At 41.9% G+C, this 14,039-nt stretch overlaps 1 protein-coding gene and 4 non-coding genes across 11 annotated transcripts in view; 2 read left to right on the top strand and 3 right to left on the bottom strand.

Annotated features, from left to right (window-relative positions):
• The window catches only part of LOC147143861 (dynein axonemal heavy chain 11), a 118,829-nt gene extending 117,315 nt beyond the window's left edge, over nt 1-1,514 (bottom strand). For 6 of the 7 annotated variants that reach the window (XR_015087778.1, XR_015087779.1, XM_086037434.1 and 3 more), the window contains exons 1-2: nt 1,410-1,512; nt 512-607 (exon numbers count right to left, since the gene is read on the bottom strand). The gene's annotated coding sequence lies outside the window, so the exon portion shown is untranslated. Of the gene's footprint in view, nt 1-511; nt 608-1,409 lie in introns of all 7 variants that reach the window. The other variant, XM_086037430.1, reaches the window with a different exon arrangement.
• Nucleotides 1,515-5,225: 3,711 nt separating this feature from the next.
• Nucleotides 5,226-5,416, top strand: LOC147143864 (U2 spliceosomal RNA). Its single transcript, XR_015088006.1, has one exon. It is a non-coding gene; the product is annotated as a U2 spliceosomal RNA (small nuclear RNA).
• Nucleotides 5,417-6,660: 1,244 nt separating this feature from the next.
• LOC147143865 (U1 spliceosomal RNA) lies at nt 6,661-6,824 on the top strand. Its single transcript, XR_015088003.1, has one exon. It is a non-coding gene; the product is annotated as a U1 spliceosomal RNA (small nuclear RNA).
• Nucleotides 6,825-8,368: 1,544 nt separating this feature from the next.
• Nucleotides 8,369-8,532, bottom strand: LOC147143866 (U1 spliceosomal RNA). The gene has a single exon (XR_015088004.1). It is a non-coding gene; the product is annotated as a U1 spliceosomal RNA (small nuclear RNA).
• Nucleotides 8,533-9,776: 1,244 nt separating this feature from the next.
• LOC147143867 (U2 spliceosomal RNA) lies at nt 9,777-9,967 on the bottom strand. The gene has a single exon (XR_015088005.1). It is a non-coding gene; the product is annotated as a U2 spliceosomal RNA (small nuclear RNA).
• Nucleotides 9,968-14,039: the final 4,072 nt, after the last annotated feature.

The following is a 14,039-nucleotide window of genomic DNA, read 5'->3' on the forward strand; positions in this document are numbered from 1 at the left end:
AATTGGTATTGCGGCAGTGGTTCCAACTTTTTTTGGTCTACTTTTGGCACTGTTTGGCACTAACACTGTTTGTCTAAGCTTTAGTTTCAGTTGTGTCTTCCCTGCCTGCACGAGAGCACACACTGCTAAACTGAATTGACTTTGGCTTACGGAACACGCCATTACACTCGCTCGCCTTAATGGTGTTTGAGGATAGTCTTAAAAAAAAAAAACTTAACGCAATTACGCATTTAGAGTATTTTATCGTGTATGACTGTATACATCAGTATGTTCTCTTTAAACTCCACCCTAAATTTAAGCTTTACAAATGTCATTTTGCTAAGTTATTGATTTCCTGGTGGAAAGCAAAATTATGCATTTATAATTTGAGGCAGAACTTTTATTTACTGTACAGTATTCAAGTACCAACCAATAATTGGGGCTCAGTGTCTATTAGTGGAAATAATATATTACTGGCTTAAACCTCATCTTACTCACATCACAAACAAAATACAGTAACAAAGCCGTGTACCTTATGCTCCAACCCAGTACGGTATTAAAGCTGTGGTCTGCCTCTGGGGAGAAAATCACACTACTGCGGTGTGGTCTCTTCTATTTCGTCCAAAGCCTTTGAGAAAATAAACGTGTGTATATATGTGTATATATATATATATATATATATATATATATATATATATATATATATATACATATACATATATATTATTAAAAGTCAACACCTGAGACCAAGCGACTGCCACATTTGTTGTTCAGAGAAGAAATAGATCAAAACAAATGTTGAAGAGAAATGGCGAGTGCAGGAGTAAGCATGGAGTTGGAGGAGCCGTCTGCATATCAGACGCTTTTTATAGTGTATTGTATATACAGCGATCCCTCGCTACTTCGCGCTTCAACTTTCGCGCCCTCAGTGCATTGTGGATTTTTCAGAAGCATTCATAAATTAAAAATGAAACAACACAGAAAGACGCATTGTTTCAAAGATATGAGTTGACTGGGAGGCTTTGTACATACCCGCAGGCACTCATAAAAGGCGGTGACTGGTTCCCAGCTCGAGATCGACCAACGAGAGCATAAGTGGATTTACTTTTTCCACACACTGTACTGTACGTGAGCTGACTCGGTGCGAGTCATCGCAGCCTCTCGCTTAGTCTCGTCCACTATTCAAATGTGCCGTTGATTTAGTCAGAGTCAAGCCGGATACTTTCTCCTCCATATTTGTAATGATGTGTTTGCGCTAATAAAGTTTTGTAAAAATCGGATAGTACAGTAGAACAGCTGTGTTCATAATTCGTGAGCGCAGCACAGCGCGCTCCCGGCCGGCCGGCGGCACGGACGACTTAAGACATCGCCAAATAAAGTGTGAGAAAGTGTTTGTTACTTTTGTCTTAGTTCGTCTTAAAACAGCTTACCTTAACTACAATCCCGCGTTGCATTTTATCCAAAGTACTTCATTTATGTTGTTGTGCAAAGATAAAGTTAATGCATGACCCCCTGGGGGGGGGGCACGCTTCTTCTTCGTTTTTTAAATGAAGTAGGAGGAGAAGGAGAAGAAGAAGAAGAAGAAGAAGAAGAAGAAGAAGGAGAAGAAGAAGAAGACAAAGAAGAAGAAGAAGAAGAAGAAGAAGAAGAAGAAGCGGCCGCTTTTACTTTTACTTTTCACGACGGCGACAAATTACACTATGGCATTCTAGTTAAGGTAAGTCAATTTTATGATAAAAAATGAACAGCCGCGGTCAGTCGGAGCTAAATTCTGATCACAGCCTGCAAGCTTGGTATTTATATTCTTAATTTTGCATTTTATAGTTAAATTGATTGTTTAACAAGTATTTAGAAGTGTGGTAACCATGTTCGCAACAGCGTAACAGAGGCGCAAATCCCCCAAAATAAAACTGCACAGTAAATATCATCTAAAATAATAATCATAATCATAAATCCGACTCTACTTTGCGGGTTTCACTTATCGCGGCGGGTTCTGTCCCCCCATTAACCGCGATGCATGAGGGATCACTGTATAGTATAATCAGCCAGGAACATTTCGGTTTCCGTACGGCGGCGATGGAGTGCAGGGCTGCGAGCGGTGGAGTGAACAAGAACTGTCTATCGGCGTTGTTGGACTTCCGTTCGGTATGTTGCAGGTAATACTTCAAACATGCTAATATCACCCCGATACAGTTACCGGGGATCGAAAAAAATAAAACCGCTCAACACCAACAACTTATCCCCGCTTCTTTTAAGCAGCCTGGAGATGTAAAAGCATACAGAGTCAAAGATGTTAGTAGAAATCGGCATATACATAGCAACATCTATGCGCCCATATGCTTTAGACGAGGAGCCGGGATTCAAACGTTAATTAAACATGCTGGAGCCCTGTTACAATGTTTCATCCCGGACTCATATTAGCATGTACAATCGCACAAGAGTCGTTACAAGAGCCGTGGTGTGTGGCATGTGCTGTGTCCTCTGCTGCGCCGTAACTCTTAAAATAAAGTTAAAACTTACTAGTTGGCAATTAAGTGCTACCTGACTTTATCTGCAACCTCATTCTATCCATACAAGAAAGGGTGTTTTCCTGTGTTTAATTTTTTTTATTATTATTATTATTAGCATTTTTATTATTATTTATGAACAACCCTAATGCGCAGGTTTTTGTTCTATTTTGTGTTTTAAGAGGGAAGGTTTATAGCAAATTGAATTGTAACTTGTGCTCTGTTAAAACAAAATTAAAAAAAATATTTAAAAAATGTGTCTAATGCATTTGAGACTTCTTGCTGTACCGAACCCGTACCGAACCGTGACCCCCATACCAAGGTACATACCAAACCGTGACTTTTGTGCGTTGAGAAACTGAATGTTGACAGAGAAACAAATGATGTGTATGCTGCAGACAGCATTGGAGCAGTGAGGACAAGGGGAAAAAAGTGGGTTGTCAATCTTCGGTTTAATGGAAAATTACAGTGATGCCAGATTGATCCCGGAGCCACTTGCAATGTTATGAGTCTCAGAGACAAAAGTCGCCTCACAGCTCAGAGGTCGTGGGTTCGATTCAGGCTCCGGCCTCCCTGTGTGGAGTTTGCATGTTCTCCCCGTGCCTGCGTGGGTTTTCTCCCGGTACTTCGGTTTCCTCCCACATTCCAAAAACATGCACGGTAAGTTGATTGGACTCTCTAAATTGCCCCTAGGTGTGATTGTGAGTGCGGATGTTTGTCTTTGTATGCCCTGCGATTGGCTGGCAACCATGTTGCTGTCGTTTCTGGCATAAGTAAAGCAACATGCCATGGAATACTTGCTCTATTCTTCCACCTACGGGACCTAACTTGACTAACATAATACAAGTCTGCCACCTACTGGACTCTCTCTAGTATTACTTCTGATCATTATATACCACATTGTCTAAGGAAGATCTGACCTTCATATTATTCAGTATGTCATTTTCTTTGAATATATGATGTGTTGTGTATTGTCAGGCCCACCCTAATTTTTCCAGGGCCACCCATTAGCCATGTTCTGGCTCCGCCCCTGCTGCGAAGCGCGAACACAAGATATCATGAGCGAAAGGAGCCGCTACCTCGTTTGCAGATAAGTGGTGTTGAAAAGCGCTAGCCATGGTGTTGATTTGCTATGTAAAGTTTGGCGATGTTTATTAGGTGTAAAGTTTGGTTGACAATGTCATAGACTAGGCTCAGTAAATTACCGGTACTACAATAATTATAGTTATAATGAAGTTAGAATAATGAGGAACAGTATGAAGGAGAGGGAGTAACTTTCACGTCTTCCGACTCCTTTTTGGTTATGTAATTAAACTGTTTTATTTGTCTTTTTTTCTGTTTGTTCTACTTATTAGTTTTTAAATAATTGTATGTGTTCCAACTAAAAAATGCTCACTATCTGTGTCTGTGAGGGGGGTTAATGTCACAATCTTTTTTTAAAAACATTGGTCCGATTTAGCAGTCAATTTCTGTGGTGCTTGCTAGTAAACATTTTGAACAAAAGGGATGTATGCTTCTTGGTGTGTCTTATTTTTATGACGTTATGCACACTTTGTCAGGAGATTGACAGGTAAAAATAACTGGACTTCAAACGTGGGAAATGAGTAATAGTTATATGCAATTTTAACAATGGCATCTTGCTTTCATCATCAATGTAACACAATACTTGCATTTTCGAAGGAGAGCGAGGACTATTCCCAATCAAGGTAAGCCTCGATGGGGATCTTTATTATTCACGAAAGCTGACCTCAGCCCATTAACAAACTATCGGGTCAGCTTTCTGCTGTAGCGCTAGAATAATAGATAGATAGAATAGATGATAATAAATATAATAATAATGAATGTGTAGCTGCAGAGTCACACGAGTCTCCAGACACGCATTCACAAATCGCAGTACGCCTTTGTGACTCCTGGACTGCAGGACTGTAGCAAAAGTCACATGTACGAATACAGCTAATCAAGAGGCCCAATATTTACACATCACCCACATACGTACCATTTAACAATGTGTTTGCGCAAACAAATCAATGTACACGTTTGCCGAATTTTGTCAACTATTTGTGACTTCAGTTACGCATTTGTGGATTTTCAATACGCATTTGTCACTCCAGTTGCGCATTGTAAATTCTCAATACGCATTTGTGACTTCGGTTACGCATTTGTGACTGTGTTTACGGATACGGATTCTTGTTACACACTCGTGGATTGAAATACACGTTTGTAAATGGTTTTGCTCCGATAATGACCCCATAGATTGGCCAGTACCACTCAAACCCGAGCATCGACAATTCTGGTTGGCTAATACGTCTATCACTCAAACACCAAAGGGGAGGAAAACAATAAATCTTTAAATATAAAACGACGCTGCCTTGCGATTGGATTATTGCTCTAAATCAAACCTCGACGTCGATTCAATTTTGATTCATCGTGCAGCCCTAAACATATTATTGGGTTCAGCGCAAGCAAAATTACTGGCCACTAGACATGTCCACTACACGTGTATTGCTGCTTTGCTATTGGACCACTTTGGGCCACGTGACCCACGGTACCCAGCAATTTCTCAGCTTTTGTTTCATTTGCAGGCGGGCAAAACAACACAGTTGCACTCGTTATTACCTAAAATGCGTGTAGTTGTTGTTTGGGCTGTAAATATGTTTGTTATGGCTATTTAAGGTTTGTCACCGTCACTGTAGCTCGTCCTGTCGGAAATGAAATAATCCCCTGTGGCAGTTTGGAGTTATCGCTTCTCGGCCTTTTGGCTAAGATCAAGTGTAGTATCTGTTCTTATCAGTTTAATATCTGATACGTCCCCTATCCGGGGACCATGTATTAAATTGGTTTTTGGAACTGGGAGATGGAATAGGGGCTTGCTCCGTCCACTCCACGCATCGACCTGGTATTGCAGTACCTCCAGGAACGGTGCACCCCCTCTACTGGTTAACATCAAGAACTGAACTTAAAATTACTTTACTCTGGACATGTATACAAACAGTGTTGTGAAAATCAATGCTCATGTCTACAAGTGTCTCTTATTGAAATGTCTCATACTGCATTATTCCATTAGACACCCAGGTCAAACGTCCAATGTTGCAAAACGTTTGCGTTGTCACTTCTGAAAGGTATAGTGTAGTTGTTATTAGTTATAAACTCTTTCCCCCTCTAGATAGAAAAACATTTCAAGAAATATATAGTCATAGTTTTTTCAAGAAAGGCCTTTCTTTTTCTTTCCCCCCATAAGAAAACGTCCTCTTGCTCCGTCCACGCTACTCCAAAAAGAGCTAAAGTGAACAAGGATATTTCTCATATTTCATATTTCATTTCAATGTAATATTTATAATGTACGTATAATGTTCAAACGTATTATTTTCAAATGAACATCTATAGTTATAAAATTGTGGGGACGGCACGGTGGACGACTGGTTAGCGCGTCCGCCTCAGTTCAGAGGCCGTGGATTCGATCCCGGCTCCGGCCTCCTTGCGTGGAGTTTGCATGTTCTCCCCGTGCCTGCGCCTGCGTGGGTTTTCGGCGGGTACTCTGGTTTCCTCCCGCATTCCAAAAACATGCACTACGTTGATTGAACACTCTAAAGTGACCCTAAGTGTGATTGTGAGCGCGGATGTTTGTCTCCGTGTGCCCCGCGATTGGCTTGCAACCAATTCGGGGTGTCCCCCGCCTACCGCCCGATGACAGCTGAGATAGGCTCCAGCACTCCCCGCGACCCTTGTGAGGATAAGCGGTGTAAATGATCGATGGATAAAATTGGTGGTCAACGAATCAAACGTATTGTGACTCGCTATCAAACGTATTATCAAACGCAAAGTGTTGTGAAAGAGTGTATGCTGTTACACCACTAGATGTCACCAGCATTAAATTATGTTCCTGACCACACAAAGAAACAGGAAGTGAAGCATGGGGGCCGGGAAAATTCCCGCTTTGAATTCTTAGTAGAAGTGAAGCAAGGCATGATGGGAATGTTTTTGCGGATTCATTTGACCTCATTCATAATGGTTTAGGTAATGTGCTGACTGAACGATACTATTTAAACCGGTGGACGAGTGCGGCATCATCCAGTGTGAATGTGTGTGTATGTGTTGACACGCGTCTCGCAGATGAGCCCGTGACTGAAGATGGTGTGTGCGCGAAAGGGGTCGGCCTTAGCGAGATAAACATCTCATACTTACCTGGCAGGGGAGATACCATGATCAAGAAGGTGGTTCACCCAGGGTGAGGCTCAGCCATTGCACTCCGGCTGTGCTGACCCCTGCGAATTCCCCAAATGTGGGAATCTCGACTGCATAATTTCTGGTAGTGGGGGACTGCGTTCGCGCTCTCCCCTGATATTTTGGTCAAAGGTAATTTAACGAACATGACGACGTTCTTATACATCTAAGGAGAGATATACTGATGAGTTCGGACACTCCACGTTACAAGATCGGGAAACTGAATTTCGTTTGTTAACAAATTCCAGTTTGACCCGCCACCGTTAGGCAGTTGTCGGAGGTTCTAATTTAGGTCCTGAGTTTACCCAGCCCCCTCCCACCATCTTGTGATGACCCCATACGTTCGTGCTCGTTTGTGCTGTCAAAAATTCCGATCGCGCTGCAACGGTTTTAAAATATTCCACTTTTAAATTTCGAATGATGACGTCACCAGACCTCCATTTGCACCCAAAGGGGTCGGAAATGGTGGCATTCGTTTGTGCTCCGTTTAATACAATACAACAACAAATAGACAACATATAACTTCAATGCATGTACTGTAGTACAGTCTTTGTCCATACTAGTAAAATAAACCAGCACACTGGTAGGAAATCTTCGGCTCGATACTTCGCTCAAAACGCCGCACTACCCACCCACCACCCCTCTCGCCCAGTATCGCCCACCGTTAGTTCCTGCAGGCTATGCAAGCATGCATGAGGTGCTCCCTGCCCAACCGGGCTGCATTCTCAGGAGGGGTGAGGGAGGCGCGGCCCTTTTTCTGCACCAATGGCACTTGCCTGACCACAAATATCTTTGCATAATCTTCCAGGCAGCCAATCAGATTTCTGTGTGGGATTCGACCAGCGTTTTCTGTGTTTACAGTTAGTTTTCTGTGAATTTGTGCTTACGATGGCACAATAATCACTGACATATTGTTGAGGTAGTTTCCATATACACTGTTGTACGGATATTTGCGGCCAAATAAGTGTCTGTGTGACTCTGGCTAACACCGGAACTCTAGGATGTGTTTTCTGGTGTGCCCTTCATATACTGGATTATTGGTCTAAATTATCATGTATTTCATCGGCCCTGTAAATGCCGTCTTTATTAATAGTACATATAATATTATTGGCGGACGTAGTAAGAAAAACTTTTTTCCACTGGTGGAAACGGGCTTCTGCAAAAAAGTGATTGAGCATTTATTTGATTTCCTACCAGTGTGCTGGTTTATTTTACTAGTATGGACAAAGACTGTACTATAGTACATGCATTGAAGTTATATGTTGTCTATTTGTTGTTGTATTGTATTAAACGGAGCACAAACGAATGCCACCATTTCCGACCCCTTTGGGTGCAAATGGAGGTCTGGTGACGTCATCATTCGAAATTTAAAAGTGGAATATTTTAAAACCGTTGCAGCGCGATCGGAATTTTTGACAGCACAAACGAGCACGAACGTATGGGGTCATCACAAGATGGTGGGAGGGGGCTGGGTAAACTCAGGACCTAAATTAGAAACCTCCGACAACTGCCTAACGGTGGCGGGTCAAACTGGAATTTGTTAACAAACAAAATTTAGTTTCCCGATCTTGTAACGTGGAGTGTCCGAACTCATCAGTATATCACTCCTTAGGTGCATAAGAACGTCGTCATGTTCGTTAGATTATCTTTGACCAAAACATCAGGGGAGAGCGCGAACGCAGTCCCCCACTACCAGAAATTATGCAGTCGAGATTCCCACATTTGGGGAATTCGCAGGGGTCAGCACAGCCGGAGTGCAATGGCTGAGCCTCACCCTGGGTGAACCACCTTCTTGATCATGGTATCTCCCCTGCCAGGTAAGTATGAGTTGTTCATCTCGCTAAGGCCGACCCCTTTCGCGCACACACCATCTTCAGTCACGGGCTCATCTGCGAGACGCGTGTCAACACATACACACACATTCACACTGGATGATGCCGCACTCGTCCACCGGTTTAAATAGTATCGTTCAGTCAGCACATTACCTAAACCATTATGAATGAGGTCAAATGAATCCGCAAAAACATTCCCATCATGCCTTGCTTCACTTCTACTAAGAATTCAAAGCGGGAATTTTCCCGGCCCCCATGCTTCACTTCCTGTTTCTTTGTGTGGTCAGGAACATAATTTAATGCTGGTGACATCTAGTGGTGTAACAGCATACACTCTTTCACAACACTTTGCGTTTGATAATACGTTTGATAGCGAGTCACAATACGTTTGATTCGTTGACCACCAATTTTATCCATCGATCATTTACACCGCTTATCCTCACAAGGGTCGCGGGGAGTGCTGGAGCCTATCTCAGCTGTCATCGGGCGGTAGGCGGGGGACACCCCGAATTGGTTGCAAGCCAATCGCGGGGCACACGGAGACAAACATCCGCGCTCACAATCACACTTAGGGTCACTTTAGAGTGTTCAATCAACGTAGTGCATGTTTTTGGAATGCGGGAGGAAACCAGAGTACCCGCCGAAAACCCACGCAGGCGCAGGCACGGGGAGAACATGCAAACTCCACGCAAGGAGGCCGGAGCCGGGATCGAATCCACGGCCTCTGAACTGAGGCGGACGCGCTAACCAGTCGTCCACCGTGCCGTCCCCACAATTTTATAACTATAGATGTTCATTTGAAAATAATACGTTTGAACATTATACGTACATTATAAATATTACATTGAAATGAAATATGAAATATGAGAAATATCCTTGTTCACTTTAGCTCTTTTTGGAGTAGCGTGGACGGAGCAAGAGGACGTTTTCTTATGGGGGGAAAGAAAAAGAAAGGCCTTTCTTGAAAAAACTATGACTATATATTTCTTGAAATGTTTTTCTATCTAGAGGGGGAAAGAGTTTATAACTAATAACAACTACACTATACCTTTCAGAAGTGACAACGCAAACGTTTTGCAACATTGGACGTTTGACCTGGGTGTCTAATGGAATAATGCAGTATGAGACATTTCAATAAGAGACACTTGTAGACATGAGCATTGATTTTCACAACACTGTTTGTATACATGTCCAGAGTAATGTAATTTTAAGTTCAGTTCTTGATGTTAACCAGTAGAGGGGGTGCACCGTTCCTGGAGGTACTGCAATACCAGGTCGATGCGTGGAGTGGACGGAGCAAGCCCCTATTCCATCTCCCAGTTCCAAAAATCAATTTAATATATGGTCCCCGGATAGGGGACGTATCAGATATTAAACTGATAAGAACAGATACTACACTTGATCTTAGCCAAAAGGCCGAGAAGCGATAACTCCAAACTGCCACAGGGGATTATTTCATTTCCGACAGGACGAGCTACAGTGACGGTGACAAACCTTAAATAGCCATAACAAACATATTTACAGCCCAAACAACAACTACACGCATTTTAGGTAATAACGAGTGCAACTGTGTTGTTTTGCCCGCCTGCAAATGAAACAAAAGCTGAGAAATTGCTGGGTACCGTGGGTCACGTGGCCCAAAGTGGTCCAATAGCAAAGCAGCAATACACGTGTAGTGGACATGTCTAGTGGCCAGTAATTTTGCTTGCGCTGAACCCAATAATATGTTTAGGGCTGCACGATGAATCAAAATTTAATCGACGTCGAGGTTTGATTTAGAGCAATAATCCAATCGCAAGGCAGCGTCGTTTTATATTTAAAGATTTATTGTTTTCCTCCCCTTTGGTGTTTGAGTGATAGACGTATTAGCCAACCAGAATTGTCGATGCTCGGGTTTGAGTGGTACTGGCCAATCTATGGGGTCATTATCGGAGCAAAACCATTTACAAACGTGTATTTCAATCCACGAGTGTGTAACAAGAATCCGTATCCGTAAACACAGTCACAAATGCGTAACCGAAGTCACAAATGCGTATTGAGAATTTACAATGCGCAACTGGAGTGACAAATGCGTATTGAAAATCCACAAATGCGTAACTGAAGTCACAAATAGTTGACAAAATTCGGCAAACGTGTACATTGATTTGTTTGCGCAAACACATTGTTAAATGGTACGCATGTGGGTGATGTGTAAATATTGGGCCTCTTGATTAGCTGTATTCGTACATGTGACTTTTGCTACAGTCCTGCAGTCCAGGAGTCACAAAGGCGTACTGCGATTTGTGAATGCGTGTCTGGAGACTCGTGTGACTCTGCAGCTACACATTCATTATTATTATATTTATTATCATCTATTCTATCTATCTATTATTCTAGCGCTACAGCAGAAAGCTGACCCGATAGTTTGTTAATGGGCTGAGGTCAGCTTTCGTGAATACTAAAGATCCCCATCGAGGCTTACCTTGATTGGGAATAGTCCTCGCTCTCCTTCGAAAATGCAAGTATTGTGTTACATTGATGATGAAAGCAAGATGCCATTGTTAAAATTGCATATAACTATTACTCATTTCCCACGTTTGAAGTCCAGTTATTTTTACCTGTCAATCTCCTGACAAAGTGTGCATAACGTCATAAAAATAAGACACACCAAGAAGCATACATCCCTTTTGTTCAAAATGTTTACTAGCAAGCACCACAGAAATTGACTGCTAAATCGGACCAATGTTTTTAAAAAAAGATTGTGACATTAACCCCCCTCACAGACACAGATAGTGAGCATTTTTTAGTTGGAACACATACAATTATTTAAAAACTAATAAGTAGAACAAACAGAAAAAAAAGACAAATAAAACAGTTTAATTACATAACCAAAAAGGAGTCGGAAGACGTGAAAGTTACTCCCTCTCCTTCATACTGCTCCTCATTATTCTAACTTCATTATAACTATAATTATTGTAGTACCGGTAATTTACTGAGCCTATTCTATGACATTGTCAACCAAACTTTACACCCAATAAACATCGCCAAACTTTACATAGCAAATCAACACCATGGCTAGCGCTTTTCAACACCACTTATCTGCAAACGAGGTAGCGGCTCCTTTCGCTCATGATATCTTGTGTTCGCGCTTCGCAGCAGGGGCGGAGCCAGAACATGGCTAATGGGTGGCCCTGGAAAAATTAGGGTGGGCCTGACAATACACAACACATCATATATTCAAAGAAAATGACATACTGAATAATATGAAGGTCAGATCTTCCTTAGACATCCACAGTTATGGCATTCTTGATATTCAATAAAATAAAAACACGATGAAAGATAATTTCAATAATTATCAAAAAATTTAAATGTATATATTTCTTCATGAATCTCACTGGGAGGGCAGTCTGTCAGTCTGCCATGGGTGCTTTGGGACTGGCTCTGCACAGTCTTGCTGTGCACTTTAATTTATTTTCGATCTCCGGTAACTGTATCGGGGTGATGTGAGCATGCTTGAAGTGTTACCTGCAACATACCGAACGGAGGTCCAACAACGCCGACACACGGTTCTTGTTCACTCCACCGCTCGCAGCCCTGCACACCATCGCCGCCGTACGGAAGCCGAAATGTTCCTGGCTGATTATACTATACATACAATACACTATACAAGCGTCTGACATGCAGATGGCTCCTCCAACTCTATGCTTTCTCCTGCACTCGCTATTTTTCTTCAACAATTGTTTTGATCTATTTCTTCTCCCAACAACAAATGTGGCGGTCGCTTGGTCTCAGGCGTTGACTTTTTCTTTACCCCCCATCAGACATATTCGTCGTGTAACTGCGTGTACCGAACCGTAAAGCCCCCGAGCTCCCGAGACGGTTCTGGATGAAAACAAAAACCGTTACACCCTAATATATATATATATGTTAGGAGATATATATATATATATATATATATATATATATATATATATATATATATATATATTAGGATATATATATGACGTCCTCAAAGGGGCGCAGCTAGCGGCAGGGCTCTACTTCCGCGCTATAAAATTAAGTCATCGAGGTTCGTCATACTGAACCTTACCGGATATTACGTCATCATATGGTTAAGGGGGTGTTAAAGCGGGACTTCCTGTGTGACGTCACACCTGTCAACAGTTTGACGAAAGCAGGATATTCTTATTTTTCATGTTTCTTCTGTTTTTTTCACTTTATTACAAAGGAAAATACACAATTACCTAAATGTCCTCAAGCATGTTGCATTTGTCAGATACAAAACCACTGTCTCTAGCGGTATACTGTCGGTGAACCTAATGATGTAGCAGGTTAATGTGTACAATATATTAATGAAAATTTCCCACTGTGGGACAAATAATCTTTTTTTTTTACAGTATACTGCAAACTCAGTGTCAAAAGTGTTTAATGACACTCCTATAAATCGCCTTTGCTTACTTCCTGGAATGTGTGTCATTCGAAAAGGGACCTGAGCACAAGCACATTTGTTCCACCCTTATTACGATAGAAGCGAAACTATACTTTTGTTTAAATTTACTAAATGTGACTGAAGTGTTTTTGAAAATCATACATTTGTTTTAATTTGACGTGTTTTGCTTGCTTTGTTCAACACGAAAATAAGAGGCTGAAAATCTGTCGTGGCATTTTCCATCCAATGGGTAGCGCCATTGTCCCAACAATGTAGAATTACTATGAGCGGTTCAAAATAGTCTACCAGTGCATAGTAAAGAATAATATTAATTTAGTTTCTTAATATCTGCATCAGCAGATTTAAAGTCCCATTTTGAAGATTTGCTGCTAACCTAAAGCCATAATGGAGTAACGATCCACTGCAAATTAAGATAAGTGATCTTGGAGGTTTGTGGAAGGGTGGTTTCTGCAGCCAACAAACTTGGGAGCCATCCACAAATCACTTTGCATGAACAGAAGCATTCCTCTGTCCCCCATGGGTGCACGAGACTTCATTTGAGTTGCCGCCATGATTCCGTGATATATGCTGGGGCCAAGAAGTCATTTGGCTTTCAATTTATTAGCTTGCTGATTTATGCTCACTGCGAGGCTGTGATGGTCGACTCCTACCACAACACCCACCCTTTTTACTTTGCACCCTAAAAAACAATCTGGTAATGGATGACGTGAAAGCTGAGCAAGTTGGGTGATTAGAAAAGCCAGTGGGGGGAGAAAAACATTATAACAGTTTATAAGACTGCACTTCATTTATCACTGAGGATTGAGTTGATCTGATTAAAAGCGGGGGCAGCGTGGTGGTGTAATGATTAGAACGTCTGCCTCACACTTCTGGTGTTTGAGGTTTGAAGATCAGCTCTGGTCTATGGGGACTCTGGAGTGTGCATCTATTCCCTGTTCTGTGTGGTTTTCTGCGGGTACTCCAGCTTCCTCCCTCATTCCTAAAATTATGCATGTTAGGGAGTCCAGCTGTTTGTTTCCACTTCAGGGCACCTCAATTTACTAATTCGGACAACTGATATAGAAAATGGAT

This window comes from Filicampus tigris, chromosome 8, assembly GCF_054856515.1.
Source record: "Filicampus tigris isolate MCC_2025a chromosome 8, RoL_Ftig_1.0, whole genome shotgun sequence".
NCBI lineage: Eukaryota > Metazoa > Chordata > Actinopteri > Syngnathiformes > Syngnathidae > Filicampus > Filicampus tigris.